The sequence below is a fragment of the Cervus canadensis genome, chromosome 7 (genome assembly GCF_019320065.1).
Source record: "Cervus canadensis isolate Bull #8, Minnesota chromosome 7, ASM1932006v1, whole genome shotgun sequence".
Taxonomy (NCBI): Eukaryota; Metazoa; Chordata; class Mammalia; order Artiodactyla; family Cervidae; genus Cervus; species Cervus canadensis.
The window spans coordinates 13,193,828-13,216,442 of record NC_057392.1 but is presented as its reverse complement, the minus strand read 5'-3'; the positions used below and the strand labels follow the sequence as shown (position 1 = coordinate 13,216,442).

Here is a 22,615-nt window from a genome sequence, read left to right as displayed (position 1 = left end):
AGCAGCATCTCTGAGCATCTGGGTGGGGAGGAAGGGCGATAGAGGAACATTTGTTGGGTCAGGCCCAGCATGGAATGCTATACCATCCCACCAAGCTTCTACTATGGCCCTGGGAGGCTCAGAGGTAGACTGGACCCGCTGAGCTTGGCTCAGAGTCCCTTCTGCTCTGGGATGTGACAGACAGGTAACTCTGGCAGGGAGAGCAAAAGATCCAGCGCCCAAGAGTTCTCCATTCTGCCTCTCCCCAGTTCTCAGATGGGATGTCCACAGGCCGAACCTGGAAGGGTGGCTGGTCCCTGGTTAGACGGAGCAGGGCAACCCACAGGGGCTCCCCTGGGAAAGGTCCCTTTCCAGTTCGGAAGCCTCAGCAGTGCAGCAGACAAGGGCAGCCCTCTCCTGACAGCTGGCATTTCTAAGGAAAGGGCAGTCGTCTTCCACAGGGAGAAGGCATGCAGGTTGGCTCCAGACTTGCCCAGACTCCACCCCTTGGGTCTCTTCACTGGGCTGTTTCTGATTCATATCTTTTGTGGTAAAACTATAATTGTAAGTAAGAGTGCTTTCCTGAGTTCTGTGAGTTGTTCTGGTGCATTATGGAACCTGAGGAGGGCCGTGGGAACCCCCAGACTTGCAGCCAGTTGGTCAGAAGGGCAGGCCCCTGGGGACCTCACTCACAGCTGGTGTCTGAGGTGGGTGTCAGTCTAGTGGGGGACTGTGAGTCCCCCACCTAAACCTGAGCAGTCTGATGCCAGCTTAGCTCAGGTAGTGCCAGGACTGAACTGCAGTATGTCTGCTGCTGTCAGAATAGCCCCATTTCTCTGCTGAACATCTCTGGGGTGAGCAGTAATACACTCAGGATCTCTTGGCTAAGTTTACCTGGAAATGCCCTTTGAGCATCCAGTACAAGTTAAATCTGTGAAGTGCTTTCCAATTGCTTTAAATCTCTGCTTAAATTCACATGAAAATGAGAAGTGGGGGCTTCCCACACTGGGAGGATTGACTCTGAGGCCTCAGAAACGCATGGCTGTTAACTGTTTAGGGGAACCCAGAGTGAGAAGTGGGGCAACCCCAAGCCAGCAGGAAGAGGATGGAATCAGGGAGCGCGTGGATCCTCCTCTTCCAAGAGCAATGGCAAGTTCCTGCCGCCTCAGGAAAAGAGGCACTGCCGGCCCGCTGGGAGCTCCTGTCTGTGGTGACACACAGCACCTTACCCCTCGGGGAAGGGGCACGGTCCTTTTCTCCAACAGGCTCCTCCCTAGGACAGGCAGGAGAGACAGCAGAACCCCTAAAAGCCACGGAGGGAACAGGAAGCTTGTGGAGGAGCCGAGAGAGCAGAAATCTCTGCGAGGCTTCTCTGCCAAGTCCCTTCTCGGGGCACCAGCCACGACCAGTGGCTCCACAGTGGCTTCCAGGGTAACGGTGAGGCAGGAGGAGAAAACGCCCAAGAAACGAGTAGCATTTTGGGGACCGCACAGGACAACCTTTTAGGTTTGGGGTCCTGGCCAGTGTCAGTATTTTCTCAGCTTTCTCACAGACCCAATAAAAGATGACACCTGAACCCTGTATTTACGGAGGTCGTGTCAGACACACCACAGGGGCTGTGCCAGGCACAGATTTACACGGCAGCAATAAACAGGGGAGACGGGGACACCCGCCTGCCTAAAGCCTGTAGGACTTCTGTGCTTGCAGCAACACTAAGCCCCTAAGACTACCCTGGCTAGTCCTCAACTCTGAGTCGGGTACTTATGCACCTCCATTTTATACAAGGGGAAACAAGCTGACAGCTCCTTGCCCAGGGCCAGAGCTGAGTGGGGCCAGGATAAGGAGGTTGGACCAGGAACTGAGTTCCTGTGCCTCACGCTCCTCAGCATCTCTGGGTCATGCTGGGCTACAGGATTCTGCCAGGTCATCACTGCCACTGCTGTAGACGTCATGGAGCTCCAGGAATAGCTTCGCCTAAGCCAACGAACCTTTTCCTCGGGATGGGCAGGAGGCAGGTTTCCCCCTACTCGGGCAGTGCTTGACCCAACCTAGAAGGCCAGAAACTAGGAATTCAGGCAAAAGGCAGGCTTAGAAAATCAAGGATGGATGGTTTAAGACACCTGGGGTGTAGCACCCCAAACTGAGGCCTGGACTGAATGACAACCTCATTATGGATTTGATGCAAAAGGGAATGAGTTCTTCCCATTCTTCCAGGTCAGTTTTTTCATTTCTCAGAACAGAAGCCCTCCTCTTCCCTGCCTCAGAGCTTCCCCAAGACCACCCATACTCTTTCCATGGCTGCCGGGCCGGTGTGGCTCAGACTCTGTCTGAACCTGTCAACTTGGCCTCCCTGCTTGGAGGCCTCCTCCTCGCCTCGGCCTCGGTCTGCACCCTTCACTGCAGGCAAGTGTCCGTGGCCAGCGTGTCCTGCCCCAGCCCCAATTTGGGTAAGACTGACCTCCGGGCCTCCACCCTGATCCGTGGCCTCGGGGGCTCCAGGGCGGGGCTCACCAGCCTGAAGGGGACCAACCACCCCTCAGAGTAGAGCCCCGGGCAATGCTGTCTGGCACCAGCAGTGGGAAAGGAGCCTCCACACTTTGCCCCCAGGGCCCTGAGACAGAGCTTCACCAAGGAGCCCCTCACCCACTGATGCCCTGTGTCACGTCGAGAAGTGGGGCAGGTAAAGGGGCCCCCACATCTACATTCCTCTTCGCCTGAAGGGCAGAGGCCTCTTCCTGACCCCACACCCCACCCTCAACAACTGCCCCAGGTGGAAGGTGCTGGAACCTGGATATGGAGAGCCCACCCACCGGGTCACTCTCAGGCTCACCACCAAGAGCTGCCGGACAGCTGGAGCCATCCCCTGACTGGCCACGGCCACTGGGGTGTGGCCAAGGGGAGCCCAAGAGGGGCCGCGCATTCAAGCAGCTGACAGGGCTGGGTGGGAAGGGGAAGGAGGCCCTCCCCTGAGGCCCCCCATCCTTCTGCGGCCCCCTGCATCCTCTGGGAGGGCCATCCTGCCCACATAGCTCTGTTCTCAAGGTCACATTGCCCCACTGCCCTAAGGACAGCTCTCAGATACCACATTGCCCCACTGCCCTAAGGACAGCTCTCAGATACCACCACAGCAATGCAGAGCTCTTTTCAGGAGCAAAGATTCAGCTCTTTTGGCAGGATTTTATTAAAATTAAGCAAGCAAATCATTACTGAGCTTTTTCCTCTCTGCTCACAGCTCAGCAATATTCTCATAATCTTCTGGCAGTTTAGGCCCACATGATTAAGCAGGGAGATGCATTTTCCCTCTTTCACCCAAATGAGGGTGAGAAATTTCATCCTGAGCACTTACTAGGAGGCTCCAGAAAGAAGGAATGGAAACGTTCTTACTGAACTTCTACTCAGCACCAGACAAGAAATTCTTAGTTTTCCTCATTAATCCTCATCGGGATCCAATACGGTGGTTCTTGTCTCCAAGGTCATGAGGCTGGGAAGCAGAGGTACTGACGTATAAACCCAGGTATGACGCCTAAGACCTCGCCTCGTGCAGGAAGTGGCGCTGGTTTATGGAAAGGTCTGGGCAGCAGCAGAGCGGGAGGTCACAAAGGGCAGGGGTCCTGGGGTGGGGGTGCGGCTTGGCAGTCAGGAAGGCCACAAGGGGTGGGGAGCAGCCCGACGGGGAAATGGGGGTTTGGAGGAGAAGAGGTATTTCAGGCAGAGGGCACAGCGTGAGCACTGAGGCAGGGAGACAAGAAGCTTGTGTGAGGCGGTGGGATGGGAGGCAACAAGCTAATCGCAGTGAAGGAGGGGCAGCAGCCTGGCCAGGAGCCATGGGGACACACTGGCGCCCTCGAGGTCCACATCTGACCTTGGTCTCCGGGGAAATGGGGCCAAACCAGGTGTGTGAGGGATAGATAACCAACACTGTCCAAGGAAGCTCTGTATGGGCACTGGGTTAAACCCAGATCAGAAGCAAGCCCAGTGGGACAGGGCTAGATGGCCAGGCCTGTGGCTACAGCGCGGAGCACAGTTCCCTCCCAGGGATGGCAGGAGCTTCCGAAGGGTCTTACGCAGAGAGGCGGTGGGAAAGGTGTGGCGGATCATAATGCCCGTGATGGCTCACAAAAGACACCCCAGCCCACGTGCTCTCCTCACAGGGCACCTCTGCCACTCTCTCTGGGGGGAAGTTTGCGGGCGTATGACTATGGCAGAAATGGCACTGTGTGTGACTCCAAAGGCAAGGTTAAAAAGGCAGCACAGCTTCTGTCTGGAGAGCTCCAGCCCCCTCACACTCTGGAAGCTAGCCCTCCAACCCAGCTGCCATGCTGAGAGGATGCCAAAGGCAGCCTACACACAGGAGGACCACACGGAGACACCCACACGGCAAGAAATGGAGACCCCCCAGTCAGCAGACCTGTGGGTGGGCGAGCCCTCAGATGACTCAAGCCCAGCCTTGGAGCCATTAAAGTGGGACAGAGACACCGTTTCCCTGCTAGGACCTGCCCAAACTATAGATTCCTGAGCAAAGAATATAGCCTCGTTGTCTTGAGCCACTAAATTTTGGAGTGGTTGCCAGGAGAAATATCAACAACCTCAGAGATGCAGATGATACCATTCTAATGGCAGAAAGTGAAGAGGAACTAAAGAGACTCTTGATAACGGTGAAAGAGGAGAGTGAAAAAGCTGGCTTGAAACTCAACATTCAAAAACGAAGATGATGGCATCGGTTTCATCAATTCATGTCAAATAGAAGGGGATAAAATGGAAGCAGTGACAGATTTTATTTTCTTGGCCTCCAAAATCACTGCAGATGGTGACTGCAGCCATGAAATTAAGACACTTGATCCTTGAAAGGAAAGCTATGACAAGCCTAAATTTCGTATTAAAAAGTAGAGTATCACTTTGCCGACCAACGTCCGTATAGTCAATGCTATAGTCAAAGCTATAGCCAGCAGCACTCACCTGGATCTCAGCCATGGGGCGACTTACTTCCCCAGCCTCCCATGACCCCCACTCCCCATCTCAGTGCAGGCCCCAGATAAATGGATTTTTGTAACTTCAAATGGCTTCTAGGTAGCAGCAGAGGACGTGAGGCATCTCTACTCGCTCAAATATCCCTGGGGGCTCACTCTGTGCTAGGCCCAGACTGGGCAAGAATCCACAGTGAAAAGCAGATGACCCTTTGCCCTGCAGCAGCAGCCCAGCTGAGCTGATGGAGCAAGATTCAGGTGCAAACACCCAAGATGGCAGGCAACTTGAGACAGGGCTACTGAGAGGCCAAGAAAAAAAAAAAACACAAGGTCACTGTCTGCTGGGGAATTGCAGAGGTGTCCTGTAGGAAGCTGTAACAAACCTAGACTGCATATTAAAAAGCAGAGACATTACTTTGCCAACAAATGTTCATATGGTCAAAGCTATGGTTTTTCCAGTAGTCATATATAGATGTGAGAGTTGGACCATAAAGAAGGCTGAGCACCAAAGAATTGATGCATTCAAACTGTGGTGCTGGAGAAGACTCTTGAGAGTCCCTTGGACTGCAAGGAGATCAAACCAGTCAATCCTAAAGGAAATCAACACTGAATATTCATTGGAAGAACTAATGTTGAAGCTGAAGCTTTAATACTTTGGCCGCCTGATGCAAAGAGCCAACTCAGTGGAAAAAAACCTTGATGCTGGGAAAGACTGAAGGCAAAAGAAGGGGGCAGCAGAGGATGAGATGGTTAGACAGCATCACCGACTCAATGAACATGAGTGTGAGCAAACTCCAGGAGATAGTGAAGGACAAGGGAAGCCTGGTGCACTGCAGTGTATGGAATGGGCAAGAGTCGGACATGACTTAGTGACTCAACAAGAATAAAATGAGTAAAAGTGCTATGAACATTTGTGCCCACATTTTTTTTTTTTTATGGATCTATGTTTTCATTTCTCTTGGGGAAAAACCTAGAAGTAACAATTGCTAGATCAGAGGGTTTGTGTATGTGTAACTTCATAAGAAACTATTAATACCTGTTTCCAAAGTTGAAATGGAAGCAGAAAAATCCAGTAATTACTTCTTATATACAGTGCAAGTAACATTAACCATAAAGGAAAAGACCCTGATGCTGGGAGAGATTGAAGGCAGGAAGAGAAGGAGACGACAGAGGATGAGATGGTTGGATGGTATCACCAACTCAATGGACATGAGTAAACTCCAGGAGATAGTGAAGGACAGGGAAGCTTACAGTCCATGGGGTCACTGAGTCAGACATGACTGAGTGACTGAACAACCACCTGCAGGAGGTGGCACTTGGGCTGGGTCTTGACGGGTGGAGACAAGACATCAGGGGAGTGACATTCCCAGGGGAGTGACCAGACGGGTCTGGTGACATGAGGCTAAGGCGTCCTCTGCACACAGCTGTCCCTTACCCACATCTCATCACTGCTACCACCTGAAGCCAAAGACTCCCAGGACTTTGGGGTCAGTGCCCATGAGAGTTCCGGGGTACAGCTGGCACCCGGGTCACAGGGTGACACCTGAGTAGGCTGTGAACCCTCAGACCCCAATGCAACATTGTCTCCCTCCATGAAGGACTCCTCTCTGCCCTGTCATCTCTACAGCAGGTGTGGGTGGAGGGGGATGGAGGTAGAGAGATTTCCATGAGGGCCAGGAATGGGGCAAAATGTGAGACAGAGCACAAGAAATGAGCTGGAGACTTGATGGAGGGTCTGCCAAGGCCTGGCAGCATATGCCCCACCAGAAGAGTCTCCCCCTCACTAAGCCATCCCCGAAACTTGCCCCAAAATCTGTTCTCTGTGGCATGCTCATGTTTACTGCCCACACCAGTGTAGGTGTGCCATTGAATGGTCGGTGGATCCCGTCTGGTCCTCCTTGGGGTCAAAGGGCTGGCCCAGGGTGGGAGGTAGGAAAGCTGTGGCAGGGCTCACTGCCATCTCCAGGCTGCTGTGGCGGGCTGCCCTCCTCTTAGTCGCCTGTGTTTTTAGAGAAGGGAAAGAGTCTCTGCATCCTTGGCCCAGAGCCCCTATCAGCCAGCCCCGGTAGCAGAAATGTCCACAGCTGTCACAGAGGTCTGTCACTCGGAGCTAAAAAGGCAAATCTGACTCCCCAAGGATCAGGCCAAGCAACCCACTCCTAGGATGGGCCTGGCTGACTCAGATCTCCCATCCGCTCAGTTTCTAGAACATAGATGGGAGATGCTGGGAAGGGCTGCCCACCAAGGGGTCCAGTCCTCCTCCTGATGCTGGGAAGGTGGCCACGCCCTCCCTGTTTAGTGTCCCTGCTCTGCAGGGCCTGGGAAGAGGGTTCCACCATTCCCCGGCACACCCTGTCCACAAAGTCCCCCATTACTGCCTGCCCATGGGGTACACAGCCCCCAGGCCCTGCGGTGACAAGAACAACAGCTGGAGACATGAGCTTCATCTGTCGGATTCTTGTTTCCTTTTGTTCTGTTTTCACAACCAGAAAACTCAGCCCCACCCTCCTGCAAGGTGGACAAGCATGGAGGCCCAAGGGCCAGGCTCCCACTGCACACGCCCTGCCACCCTGTACTCAGAAACGCTGCTGCAGAATAGGGCTCTGCCAGCTCCTACCTGAGCCCTGAGGGGCCAGCTGGCTCACCGTAGGCTAAATGAGGAAACACGTGAAAATTCCATTTCAAACCATCCCCCAAAGGACTCAAACTGTAATTAAGAAGTATGCAAAGCTCTTCATTGGACACTTTAATTAAGTGTGTTAATTCCCTCTGCCAGAGGATGCTCAGTCACCTGGGCTTCACTGGGGGATCCAGGGAAGACAGAACAGAGGAGGGAGGAGGAGGGAAGAAGCCAAAGAAGGGGTTGCAGGACAGTCTGTGTGTGGGGGGTGGGGGGCCTGGGCTGGCCCAGGCCCTTTCTCCTGCTCCAATCAGGAGCCTGGCCCATCCCTGACGCTCTTGCTTCCGCACTGTCCTCCACCTGTCCCCATCTGCTCTGTCTGAGCCCAGGACACCAGGAAAGTCTGTCCTGGGTCAGGGGCAGTAGGGTGTTGTTCACTCTGTCCCCCCCCCCCCCCCCCACCAATGTATATCTCAGCTTTGCCACTTAAGGAGCTAAGAGGTCATTATTCCAATGAGGTCAGGTTAGGTGGTCTTTAAGGGCTGCTTCCACTTTGACAATGCTTACCAAGTCTGAAATGCAGCTGGATAAAGGGACCAAGGGAGGGGCTCATTTCCTGCTATGAGCGGAGTCCCTCTGACCCTCGGTTCTTACTAACCTTCAAACATTTCACGCCCACTCCCACCTGCATCAACCTGGAGCCCTGAGAGCACAGAAGGGCCTGTGCTCCACTGTCTGCTCTGGTGGAAGAACAGAGGATTGAGGGGCCCAGGGAGGGTGCACCGGGCTGGGAGCTGTGCACAGGAGTGCTTGCACTCATCTGCACTAACCCTCTCCTGTTTCTCCCCACAAAATGGTGAATTTTGAAGCTATCAGCATTTAAAATAATATCAGGATATAATAGCTACCTATCAATAACAATAGTGAATAGCTGCCCAATCCCTCTGAATGCCTCTACTACCCTGGGGAGATCTAACACCATCCTCCCCAGTGCAGCAGCCTCTCTTGCAGCTCTGTTGGAAGCATCTGACTTAGGCTTCTCCCACTAGATACTCACGTGAGACTCACCAGAAATGAATCTAGTGAGGTGTGGGATGTCCCTGGATTCTGCACGCAGGGGCGGCCAGGACGTGGGTTTCAGCATCAGTCTTTGCCAGTTCTCAGCACATGGGCTGTCTCTCCCCCTGGACCAGTCGTGGTATGACTCAGGCTGCTGCTCCAAGCCTGGTCCTCTGAGCCTCCCAGAGACTCTGAGCTCCCTAGTCATTGCTCTGATACATTGACTGTCTGCCTGAATCAACGGGAGAGTGAGAATAGATTTTTCTTATTTGCAACTAAGAACTTTGAGAGCGATATAAGACAAAGGACAAATAAGCTAAAACGAGAAGGCGGGAGAAAAGAAGTTTGTTCATAGACATACACCTTAAAATATATTACTCAATCATTAAAGTCAGACTAAGGTATTGCCCAAGGCTCTTGACAGTCAAAAAAGTCAAGCAAAAAAAAGTGAACATGACCAACTGTACAGTTCACAGTATTCATAATATAAAACCAAACTATTCATTTAACAGTGAGTTTTCAATAAGAGCTGAATAGCAGAAAGTTCTTGCAAAGAGTCTGGAGTACAGAAATCATGCAGCAAATTTACATGTTTATATAATTAATTGTAAAACATTGCAGATGAAAATCAAGGATGCTAACCAGACCAGACAATATCACTGCCCAAGCCAATGTTCTCACTTATAGGCCTAGACCAGTGTCCGCTACAAATAAATGATTAAATGAAAAGCCAAAGACCAAAGGATGTTAGCTTCCAATCAACATTGTGTAAAAAGGATCAGATTTGTCTCCTCACTGGAAACAACCAAAATAAAGACAAAACATAATAAGAAAAGACAGTACATCAGGCAATAAAGGTCAATAAACCCTGAGGGATATGAAACAAATGAGGTGAGCCCCCTAATTGCTTCAGATTGCTGCTCTGAGAAAATTTCAGGCCATGGGACAATCAGCAGGGAGACGGAGCTAAGAGTCCAGGGAAAACAAGGCAGCTGAATTCACAAGAGAAGACGGAGGTACAGAGAGGGTGAGGGAACACCAGAGGTCTGCAAAGTGACTCCCTTAAGTCTCTGGCTAAGGATTGATCAGCAAAGATATACAAAAAAAAACTGCTCAAGACTTGGGAAAGAACCACCCAAATGGATTAAAAAGGAAACACTGCCTGGCATCCACACAGACCTGGGATAGCGCCTGCTCCTACCAGCCAGAGTGAAAACATTCCTCACTCATGGGACATTGGGGGCAAGAACTCAGAAGGGCTGTGCCTCAACAGTGGGAGATAATTAGCCCCAGACTGAGCACCACTCCAGTCCCAGCTAACAAATCCTAAGAATATCTATAGAAATACAAAAACTGTACAATACACAACATGACAAGATTCACAATGTCTAGCATCTAATAAAAAATTACTAGGCATGAAAAGAAGCAATAGATCCTTAATAACAAGGGAAAAAATCAATTGAAACTGACACAAATATTAGAATTAGCAAACAATTACTAAAAAAAAAAAAAAACAATTACTATGACTGCATTTCATATGTTCAAAAAGTTAAACAGAGAGATTTCCCTTGTGGTCCAGTGGTTAAGATCCACCTTGCAATGCAGGACACACAGGTTCAATCCCTGATGGGGAAACTAAGATCTCACATGCCACAGAGCAATTAAGCTCACATGCCACAACTACTAGGCCTACATGCCACAACTAGAGAGCCTATGCACCTCAGTGAAAGACCCCATGATGCAATGAACACCCCACATGCTGCAACTAAGGCCCAACACAGCCAAATAGGCATTCTTTTAAAAAGTTAAACAGAGATATAGCAGATATTTAAAAAGACACAACTCATCCTCCTAGAGTAAAAACTATAATGTGGGAGATGGAAAATATGTTAGATTGGATTAGCAACAGACTAATCCCAGATTAACTGCAGAAGAAAAGATTAATGAACTTGAAGACATATTAATATCTAAAATAAAATGCAGAGTAAAAAGAAAAGAAATAAATTATTGGAGTACCAGTGAGCTATGGGATGACATCAAGTAGACTAACATACACGTAATTGGAGTCCTTGAAAGATCTGAAGAACGTTTTACTGAAAATACTCTGAATTTGAGAGAAAATATAAACCCATAGATCCAAAAAGTTCAACAACCCCCAAGCAAAGGAAACATAAAAGAAACCAAACAAAGTTCCATCATAATCAAACTGCACCAAATCAGTGATACCAGAAATTCATAAGAAGAGCCAGGGGAAAATGACACATTAAACACAGAGAAACAAATATAAGGAAGACAGCAACTTTTCCTCGGAAACAATGCCAGCAATATCTGTAAAGTACAGAAAGAAAAACGCATTAATCTAGAATTCTGTAGCTTTAAGACATATACAATCTAGCATCTTTCAAAAACAAGAATGAAATAAAAAAACTTTTTCAAATATTCAAAAGCTGATAGAATTAGTCACCAGAAGACTCTCACACAAGAAATGCTACAGGTGGTCTTCCAGGAAGAAGTGAAATGACACTAAATAGAAATGTGGATCCACATAAAGGAAAGGTGAACACAGGGAATGGTCACTACATGGCTAAATACGTAAAATTTCTTTCATATCATTTAGATATCTTTAAGAGACACCTGACTGTTTAAACAAAAATAAGAAAGTTATCGGATCACAGATCTAAGAGAACATTGAAGAAAAATCTTTGTTACCTTGTCAGAAGCCATGCACACCAGAAGAAAATGAAGTGATACATATGAAGGACTGAAAGAAAAATACTATCATCACAGAATTCTATACCCAGCAAAAATCTTTCAAAAATGGAAGTGCAATAAAAAAAAGTCAGGTACCAAGACTATTTCTAGCTAGCAGAGCTACAACACAAAAAAGGAGGTCCTTGGGACAGAAGAAGCAGGACACCAACACATTCACACTCCACAGAATGTTAGTACACTCACTGACAGGCCTAGATTTTAATCCTGGCTCTGCCACTGTGTGTTCTTGAGTTAGTCACTCTCCTCTCTGAGGCTCAGAGTCCTTATCTGTCCAATGGGGGAAGAAATGCCTACCTCACAGAAGTGCCATGAATACCATGAGAGGAGTAAAAAGCTGTCATTCTGGGTAAAAGGCATATGGAAAGTCTTCATAATATTCCTACAACTTTCTATAAGCCTAAAAGTATTTTGGCATAATTTTAAATAAAATTTTATTTTAAATAAAATTTTAATAAAAAGTTAAAGGAAAAAATAAACAGGATGATTTTTAAAATTTATGCATACATATACATATAGTGCATAACACTATATCCATGTCTCTCAGATTCTGAACACATTCAGGAAATGGTTTGTTCTGATTAAACATTCTTGTCAACATGAAAATTTCCTAAGGAACTAGAATATAACCGTACTTGGCATCAGCAGTCTTCACAGAGAACCAGGACCTAGCTGGGAATTGCTGTGAGCCCTTCTAAGCAAAGACCGGAGAGGGAGCAAGCCTTGACAGGCCAGCATGGTGGGCAGAACCCGGCATAACCACACAGGCACATGCTCACCAAGATGCATGCAATACACACACACATACGAACACACTCAAGCCAGCAGGCACCAGAAGCCCTGATGTGTGAAGAAACTCTCTAGTATTCCTGGTGTCTTAGCTGTGAAACTGAGAAATCAACAGGATTTCTTAAAAATTACCTGAGATCTGAGCACATAGTGATCAGCCCACCCACTGTCTGGACCCTCTCTGCCTCAGAGAACCATCTCAGACACTCTTGTCAGCTTCAAAGGTGCTGAATCTCCCCTCCATGTCCCCAAGGCACCAGCACCAGCGAGCTTTGAGTGCTAGCTACCCTCCATCCCCAGCTAGAACAGGAGTCCTGCCCATAGCACACACAGTTTCCCCCTGGCCTGGCTTCCCTGGACAGCCAGACCCCAGGTGGGCAGAACGTGCTCCATTCCAACCCGCTTGAGGCTCAGCCCCACTCCACACAAACCCTACACTGGCCATCATGTCACATGTCTGAGAGCTGCATGGGTGCTATGGAGACTTCATCCAAGTGAGGATATGCACATTTGAGAGCAGGAAGCAGCATACACTGAATTCCCACCACCAGCTGATCTTTTGACAAGGCTGATGTTAATGCAATTTGGTAGTTTATTTAACCAAGAACTCTTGGCCCATCCATGGCACGGAGGTTTACAAAGTAATATTATAAGTACATACTCACATTTACACTTGTCTTCCTCAGGCAAATTGTTGGTGGCATTGCTGTTAAAAGCCTCATTCTAGGGAGAGGAGAGTGGGGGTGGTGACAGAGAGGGTAGACAGAGTGCAGAGAGCCACGGCTTTTGTTTCCCAGATTATCAGCTGAGGTCCAGTCAGAGGGGCCTTGTGACAATGGACTCACAGCCTCCATGCATGGAGGCCTGGTCATGAGACCAAGCTCCCTCGGGCAGGTGGAAGGTGGCCTCAAGGTCACAGGCTGCTGGAGACAGGGCATCCTTCTGAGGAACCCTGGGCTGGCTGATCAGGAGTGCTGACTCCAAGGCTTCCCCATGCACAGGGGCTGCTCCCAGCACTTGTGTGGGCCCAACGCCCCTCCCTGGCCCTGCCCCCGCCCCGCCCCCCCCCCCCCCCCCCCGAGTCTGCTCACTCCAGGCACTTTGCTGCTTTGCCACAGAAGAAACAAGCAAAATCCCAGGCCACTGCATGTTCAGGGGGCTGGTGAGGCAAGACTGGACATGGAGACCTCCCCACTCAATCAACGGAAAGAAGACCCCTCCTGCCTTCAGGATGGGCTCAAGGGCACCTGCTCAGGCTTCACGCAGGGAGTAAGGACAGACCTGCAGGTGAAATTTAGAGACAAGGATCCTTGTTTCTGGGGTGGAAGAGGCATTCTATATCTCTGTGTCCCTAGGCCTGACAATGAGCACAGGAACACACAGCAGGCAAGGAAGATTCTGCGTCTCTAGCCCTGTGGACCAGAAAGGACTGCTGGCTAGGCACTGGGATGCTTGCAGGGCCAGGCTTGGGGAACAAGGAACTGGGTGGCTATCCAGGTCTCCTCCTGGACTTGGATGCCTGGGTGCCAGAAAAAAACGTAGCCAGCCTCACCTGCCTCCATCCCACAAGCTCCAAATCAGCACCACAGAGAGTGGGAGCCATCGAGGACCTTGGAATCAAACTTGACCGAGCCTCTCGCCGAGCTGACCAGATGTGAGGTCAGAGAAGAGGCGCCACTTGCCCAGGATCACACAGCACAAGGGTAACAGTCAGAGAGTAACTCTCCTGGTGCATAGCCCAGAGCTCCGCCTCTGAGCCCATCAGGCTTACTGAAGTGTGCCCAGGCCAGGAAGGTCCTGCCTCTTGAAGCCCCGGGAGAAACACAACATGGGAGAAGCAGCAGAGATTAAACTGTGGTAAGGCCCTGAAGCCTGGCTTCTAGAAGGATGACAGATCAGAGTGGCTTCAGAATACCAAATCATGGCAAGAAGGCACCTAGAGATCACCTGATCCGGTGCTTCACATAACAGGAAAAATCAGAGACCCAGGGAGCAGGAGGGTTTGGTCAACGTTGCACGAAGGAAGAGCAGCAGCAGAGCAAGAACCAGGGTCCAAATCTTGGGCTACCCCAATGCCTGCTTTGGGGGGCTCAAGCCAGCTGCTTAGCCAGGGGCAGGTCACAGCCCCTCCTGGAAGCTCCAATTCCTTGTCTGCAGAAGAAGAGCATCTCTAAGGTATGTCCTCCCTGGAAACATTTTCACCCCATCTGTATTAGTTATCTGTTGCTGTGTAACAACCCCACGAAGTGGATCAAAACAACATATATTTATTATATCACACTCTCCTGGGGCAGGAGTCTGGGCACGGCTTTCCTGGATCCTCTGGTTGGAGTCTCACAAGGTTACAATCACAGTATTGACTAGGCTATGTTTCTTTCTGGAGCTTGGGTCCTCTTCAAGACTCCCATCTGAGGTGGTTGACAGAATTCAGTTCCTCGTGGCTAGAGGACTGTTTCTCCTCTAGAGGAACAGCCACAGTTCCTTTCCATATGACCCCTCTCTACCCTCTCCCCACACGGAAGCTCACTCCTTCAAGGCCAGCAGAGGAGTCTTTCAGAGCTACAATCACAGGAGTGACAGCTGTCCTCCCTGCCATACTACATTGGCTAGAAGCACGTGTTGGGTTCCATCTGATTCAAGGGGAGAGGACTACACAAGCGTGACTCATTTAGGGTCACCTTAGATCGTTATCTGCCAAACCATCTCACATTCCTAAAAGATGCCCCCTCTACTCTTGACTTAGCCTCCGCCTCCTCTCCTGCAGCGGCGTCAGTGGCCAGGCACCTGCAACAGAACCTCACAGGTCTCTCTGTTAGAGGCTAGGACTACCTCACCGTACATTTCCCACAGCACTGCCAGCCCTCTGGCTGAGGTGGACAGACGAGCAGACACTGCTGTCTGGACTAGAACTCTGCTTTAGATGACCCTTTAGCTGCACGATGGAGGAACACAAGGAGCTGAGCTGTTCTGGCCCAGCCTCTGAAGTTCTGCCCTCTTCTGACGCAGGTGGGAGACAACAGGGTGGGTGGGCTAGGTGTGTGACATGCATGTCACACTCTGATGTGGGCAGCAGCCTGCAGTGCTCCGGCTGGATGTGGGGGAGTGATGGATTAGATCAGGGGAGAATTTCCGGATGCTGGTGCTGCACGTAGGATCTGTTAATATCCCAGAATAAGTGGCTGATCTGAGAGTGGCTTTTTTATTTCCCCCAAAAGAAACCCTTCTCAGAGGTGCTCTTAACACAAAGAACAGAACCAGACAATCACGTGGATCCAAGGCTTGACCCCACTTGCAGCCGCCCAGTCTGGGAACTGCGATGTCCTAGTGGGGAAGAGACACCTGGACTTGTGGAGGGAGAGATAAGACTGGGTATGTTCAAGGAAGCCTGGAGTCTCAGCGCTGGTGCAGTGAGCTGACAAGACGCCCCCCTCATCCCCCGGGACAATGTGGGAGCCCTTCTCTCCACTCTTGCTCCACCTGGTGAGGGGTCGTCAGCCTCCTCACAGCAGCAGGTCCCGACCTCTCACCTCATCCTCCACCTGAATACAGAATGAGTCCCATCACTCCTGTGCCCAGCAGGAATCAGTGTCTCCACAGGATCCTTTAATTCTCTCTGGTCAGCACCACTGCCTGGAGCCTACACCAGCCGAGCTTCCCCAAGGCAGCAGCGTGAGGCGGCCAGAAGCCCCGTGACGGTGGCACTCCGGCATGTGGGTGCGGTGGGGGGCCTCCCCTCAGTGCCTCCATGGCCTTCTCTTTCTGGCACCCCTGATGCTCCCATTTTCCTCCCCTGCCTGCCCCGCTTCACTGGATGGGGAAATACCCAAGAAACGTGTGTTCTCAATGCTTCACCTGATTCTCTCCATCTGTATGATATCTGTTCCCTGCTCACCAACACGGTCAGCATAGAACATTTTCTCTACCTCTCTCTCCGTTGCCCTCTCCCCCAGAGGGACCTGTCCCCCGTGTGGAGGTCACACATGCAGTTCTGCAGTCCCAAGCCAGGGATGGGTCTCCTGGTCCCGCCTCTGCCCCGGGGAGGAGGCCAAAGGGGGTATGGAGCAGGGTTTTGCAAAGGTCAAAGCTGGGCTGAGCTGCTTGCTGCCAACTTGCAGGCTGGTTTTTCCTGGGCCAGCAACCTGGGCAGGGGTGACACCGCTGGTGAGCACCAGTTGAGGGCACAGGTCTCCCTATTCACTCTGACCTCACAGATGGTGAATGTGGCCCTGCCCACTGAAACGTGCAGTGACCACTGACAACTCCTAATTAGGATATTCTCCCGACACCAGCTACACTGACAAAGGAATACCCAGGTGGGGCTCAATAATCTCCAGGGCCAGAAGACAGGAGGGGCAGGGAGCAGAGGTTACCAGGGCTTTGGAGGGCGGCATTTCAGGCCTTGAGAAGAGACTGTGAGACCATGACTTGACCTGTGGGTGGGGGCTGGGTTCAGGACAGCAGGACCTTTCTTCCATGCTGGCTCCCTGGCTTTTTGTGCAGCCCACTTAAGACCGGGTTTCTGTTTCCCAGGTGGGGAGGGAGGCTCTTCTCCACACAGGCCTCCCTCCAGTCCTCAGGGATCCCTGGGCTTTCTGGGGAGCCGGAAGCCACAGAGAAGAACAAGGGGAATCCATGGAAGAAAGCAAAAAAGGGAGTCAGGTGTCTGCTGGAAGGGAAGCCCAGCAAGGGAGGCAGTAACAGAAGGCTACAAGAGGGCTGGGGCTTGCACACACTCAGCAGCAGCTTCTCACCAGGTGGTGAATTCTGCCCTGAGCAGGATGGGAAGAGTCTGGAAGGGCAGCCAGCAGTCCAGGAGCACCCAGGGGAAGCAGGGGCCAAAGGATTGAGGAGCTTAAGGCAGCCAGTTTGGGTCCATCTGAGGACAATGTGCTCTTGCAGAGAAGGACAAAACCCCCTCCTCCCCATCCCTTAACTGTTTCTGAGTCCTCATTCAACAGAGAAACAATGAAGAAAATATACATCCCCAGCAGAGCTGAACTTGAGACCCGGAAGAAAGCTCAAGTTGACACCTGTCACAAGCCCTTCTCCAAATTCCATCCTCTGAATGTTCCTAGTGGCCTGGTTCAGGACACCTGCATCTCCTGCTTGCAACCAGATCATATCTTTGTCTGTTAACCTACAGACACACCCTTCCTTGGTTGAAGCCCCCCAGTGTGTTCTGGCTACCTGCAGGCAAGGCCCAGACCCTGGCATGTGGCCTGACCCTGCTTCCCCAGGGAGAACTCCTCCCACCACGTTCCCCCAACCACAGCAGAGCCCAGCCACGTGAAGCACACCCAATTCTCTGGAAGACCCACACCCATCACAGCCCTTGGCCTTGGCAGAGCCCGGCCCTCTCATGAAGAGCCAGGAGGCTCATGATGCCTCCCCTCACCTGCCAGTGAATTCCTGCTCACTGTATACCACCTCTTCCAGGAAGCCTTCCCTGACTCCCCAGCAGACCACACCCACAAGATTGCCTGTATACTTAATATTCCCATCAACACTGGCTGAGGCTTACAACCCACTTACCTTGGGTCAAGCACTATTCCACTCACAGGGCAGAACCTTTGGCTGCAGTCCCTGGGCCGTGTCCTTAGGGAAGGACAGTAGCCATGAAGTTGAGGTGCTTAGCCTGTGAGCAACTGTGGGGCCAGGGGGTTCAGGGTGAGTTTGCCTGGCTCCCTGCCAGGCTGGGAAGCAGGGAAAACACCACCTTGGGGTTTTCAGGGCCCTTGCGGTCCTTCCGAGCTTGGCGGTAGCGACTTGTCGGTCCTGCACGCTGTGTAAATGCCTCCGCCTCTCAAGGCCTCACTTCCCTCCTCTATAAAATGGGATGGGCAGCTCTACCTGTCAGATCAGGGATGCATACCCTGCAGCTCACTACACAAAGAGAGTCTATCAGTGACTCTCCAAGCTTTGAACCCTTACTTCTCTCCCCCTCACACATCTACCAGGGGGGATCACCATTACTACTTCATTAACAAAATGACCTCCTCTGGAATATTCAGCATTGTTATGTATTATTGCAGTCAATACATCATGAAAGTCATGAAAACCCTACTGTCTTGGGGAGGGAAATGAGCACAGGGGGTCCTGTTACATCCCAACACCCAGACAGAAAGGGCTGGGCTGGGGTGGAAGCCCAGGGCTTGAAAGGACAGTGCTGGCGATGGGGCTGGAACAGGAGCCAGGACTGGGTCACTAAGCCTGACTGGTCTGTGGTGGACACCGCATACCCCTTTTGGCTCTGGGCCTTTCCCAGCCATCCCTGCTTACCACTTGCCCACCTGCCTGCAGAAGGAAGTGTCTTGGAGTAGGAGCACCTGGGAGCTGTCCTCATCAGGGGTCCTCTGTATGGAATAAATGCCTGCCGGCAGGAAGGGCAAAACAGCTCCATCCCTGTTGCCTGGCAACCTGAGCCAAACACATCAGCAGCAGGGATGAACCATAGCAGCCTGAGGGCACAGCAGGGAGGGCTGGGCCCAGGTGGGTGGGCCTAGAGTGCCGGCCAAGAGGAGAGGCGGCAGACTGGAGTGGACCCTGCACTGGAGCCCAGGGCAGCTACATGGGAGAAAGCTGAGAGGCCCTGATCCCGTGCCTTCATCCCTGCAGCCCCTCCAAACTGTGCTGTGTCCAGGCTGGGAGTGTTACTGGCTTGGCATCCTACTCTAAGCTGGCGCTGAATAAAGAACCATTTAGAGCTCCACTGGCCCCAGTGATCACCAGGTCTTCTAGCCTCCAGGGGCATATCGCGAAAGTCCGAGATGGGCTGAAGCTAATCCAACCACATGGCCAGCTGATGGCAGGCACCGGACAGAATCAGGGTCTCCAGGGCCCTGGTATCTCCAGGCCTATGAGGGAGAAGGAAGCCAGAGGAAGGGTTACACCCAGAGCTGGTGGGAACCAGCTTCTCAGAGTGACTGGTTCCTCCCTCCTGTGTAATTAGTTCTCAGCTAGAACTTGGGGAATAGTCTTCCTCCACGGCAGTAGGCTGACTTAGAGGACTTTAGTGACACCATTCCTATCAGCTCCCTTTAAACCATCCCAGATAAGCAGCTCACACTTATGAGAACAGAGGGCCTGCTATGCAATCCCAGCTCCATCAGACTCCCTCGAGGAGACCTGCTTCCTTCCGAGAGCTGCTGCCCTCCTCCCCACAGTCTGGGAGAATTAAAGGCCGCCACCCCCCACCCCCCGGCCACGCTGTGTTTGCCAGCTCCACCTCAGCAAAGAGCCTGGCACGTGATTCCCCAGGAGGCATTTACTGTGGACCCCGTTTCCACACAACCTCAGTGTTCTTCTGTCTCCCCGCCCGCCTCAAGCCTGGGCCTGCCTTTGAGGCACAAGGCCCAGCAGTTCACGGTTTCTCGATGGTGACCTGGGTTTGGATTTCCAGCCTGCCACATAAGCAGGGAGTCGCTGGGCGTGACCAGCTCTCAGAGCCTCTGCAAAGCAGGATGAACCCCACATCTGCGGCTCCCTTTGTGGAGCCTTGAGCACACTGGGTTTTCCCAAATGCTACCTGGGTTAACTGGGGGAGGGCCCAGGAACCCAGGAGGGTCAACTCCATCTTGTCAGGAAGGGCTGGCTGGGTCTGGACACCACCCCCCTCTTCCTCTCCAAGCCTCTAGAATAATGGATCCTTCCCCAGCAAAGTGACCAGGCCACTCCCCAGCTGAGGATCCTCTGCCAGTTCCCCACCACCCTTGGGTGAAAGTCCCAGCTCCTGGCCAAGTCAGTCTCTGTGACCTGCCCTCACCGCATCTCCAGCCACAGGGGAAACTCAGTGAGTCTATGACCCCAATACTGGAAACCTCTTGCTCTAGGGTAACCCTGTGAAGGCAACAAGCCCCATCCCAGCTGCCCAGGCCCTGGAGGAAAGCTGAGGTCTCCAGCACAGAACACACCCAAAGGAAGTCTCCTTCTTCACCTGTCCACTGCCCCCAGCTCCTGCTGGGGCTCCGGGCTGCCATGCTTTCCAAGCATTTTATAGAGGTAACCTTTACTTTAAAGGCTCCATTCTGCCCTCATGGGTGAGGAATAATCTGCTTTCTCCTGCACCTGGGTCTGTCCTTTGATTATGTCACCCCCTAGGAAAGACTGCTACCCCGTCCAGGACATATGGTTGAGTCACCTGGGCTCCCACCAGACTTGTTACCAAGAGACCAAAATAAATATGCCTTTCTACTAAAAATAAATCATTTTACTAAAATAATAATGTATTCATGGTAGTGAAAATTTACTTTTCAAAAAAGATCTCACTTAGTTCAGGGCCAAAGTTACCAAAATAATAAAGGGAATTGGAAATGTCAAGTTCGGTATTAGAAGCTCTCTTAGGAGTCCTCAGGCATTAGGAACCTTCATTCCTCCCTGCCCTGTTCCAGGAAGCAGAGACTGGCTTTCTCATCCTCACAGTCCCCTCAGGGCTTAAGTGCCTAGCACAGCCTATGGCCTGATTTCCTGGCAGCCTGTCTTTCGGGATCTAACAAAAGCTGGCCATCTCAGGGTGCATCGGGTACTTCTCCCTGGCAACCTCCGCCATCTTCTCTGTCGTGAGAAACAGAAAATGATGACAGACACACAGACAGTTGAAGAAATGCCCAGTACAGCAGTCCACTCCCGACGTTTATGAATTCTGCAGTTCGACGTAACCTTTCCTCACCTTCTGCAACGCGGCTGTCCATCTGTTTCTCTAAATTATTTACACTGAGAGCCAGACAGCCCTGCACATTCAATGGCTCATTCATTCCGCAACAGTGGAAGACACGGTGGGGAGGAGAGGGACATTCCGCAGCCTGGATGGGACACGGATGGTACCACCCTCAGGCCTGCCCTGGGTGAGCTTGCAATGTCAAGATAACACATAAGGATAACTATTCATGGGCTAATTTTAGGGATGCAATAAGTAACAAAAGGACAATGAGGCTGTTATATTTTAATGGTATTCATTATAATTTGGAGGTGACAAATGATAACGATAATCAGACCATGTAATCATTGTTACACCTGCACCACCAAAACCAGTTCTCACAGTTTCTTGTTTCTCTTCTGGCTGGTTCTTGAGCATTTATCATCAGCACTGAGGATACCACTTTTTTCCTTATGCCAGAAAGAAGAAAGCACGCACTAAGTTGTGTCTGACTCTTGCAACCCTACGGACTGTAGCCGGCCAGGCTCCTCTGTCCATGGGATTCTCTAGGCAAGAATATTGGAGTGGGTTGCCATTTCCTTCTCCAGGGAATCTTCATGACCCAGGAATCGAACCCAGGTCTCCAGCATGGCTGGCAGGTTCTTTACCAACTGAGCTACACGGGAAACTCTGTTTCTTATGCTGAGTACAGGTTAACTCTTGTCTTGGTGTCTGTCTGTGTGTGTCTGACCTCATATACCCAGTTGTTTAAAAAAATAAAGCAAAGGTCCAAGGTTCCCTCTCTTACCCAGCCACTAAGGCAGGGAGGAAACCTGGGAAGAGAAAAAAACAAGACCATGAAGCTGAGGCACAGCGTCGCCCGGTGACTGAAACCGGATCTCACAGAAAGCTGGATGTGTCCCTTCTGCCCCATCTCTGGGGGCCTTGCTGCTCTCACAGTTCTTCAGAGATGCTGGTAGGGATGGGGGGGTGCCCTAAGAAACTCAGGCTCCATAAGATGAAGGGTGAGTAGAGCACGACCAAGGATAAATGAGCCAATCCTCTATGAAAGACTCAAGTGCTGCAGATAAAAATCCTCTGGCTTGACAAAGCGGCAGGTGTCCGCAGGAAGAACATTATTTCAAAGCTGTCTTGCCTCCTTTCACTTTCAATGTACTGATGGGCCATCAGCAAATCCCACACAGCAAAGATCTCTCATCATTTTCACATGAGATATTGAATAAGTACAAACCTCCTGCAGTTGGACAGGTGGGAAAGGTGACTAGATCTTAGGTGCTGAAATTTGCTCTTAAGGGGCTTAAAATTTAGGTAGGGTTTTTGTACCTAAAAAAAGTTAGTAAACATTTTAAAATCCAAAATAATTAACACAACAGAGGTCTCAGGGCAGCATATGATTGTTTTTAAAAATGTTCAGAAAAAGCAAAGCTCTGCCATGGCAAGTGCCCAGCTAGACTGGGCACAGCAGGGCCGGCGGGTCTGGGAGGAGCAAACCTCTGGGGTAGGCACAGTCACCAGGCCAGTGGCAGGCTTCCGGGGTGGCTGTGGCAGTGAGCGTGGTGGGAAGGCAGGGGTCCAGGGTGGGCCCGGCCATGGGCAGGGAGGACTGGGATGAAAGTGGACGGACAGCCCCTTCCTTCTCAGCAGTAGCAAGCCAGACACCTGAGGGTCACCTTCAGCGTCCTGCTCCCCACCCCACACACTTCTACAAGGTGGGGAGAAGAAGAAACAGAGCTTCCTAGAGAGGATGGGCCCCTTGGGAGAGCTACTCCCTGCGCTCAGCCC

At 51.3% G+C, this 22,615-nt stretch overlaps 1 protein-coding gene across 1 annotated transcript in view; it reads right to left on the bottom strand.

Moving 5' to 3' along the window:
- Window positions 1-22,615, bottom strand: part of RAB6B (RAB6B, member RAS oncogene family) — a 58,459-nt gene that overhangs the window by 31,465 nt on the left and 4,379 nt on the right. The window lies entirely within an intron of this gene.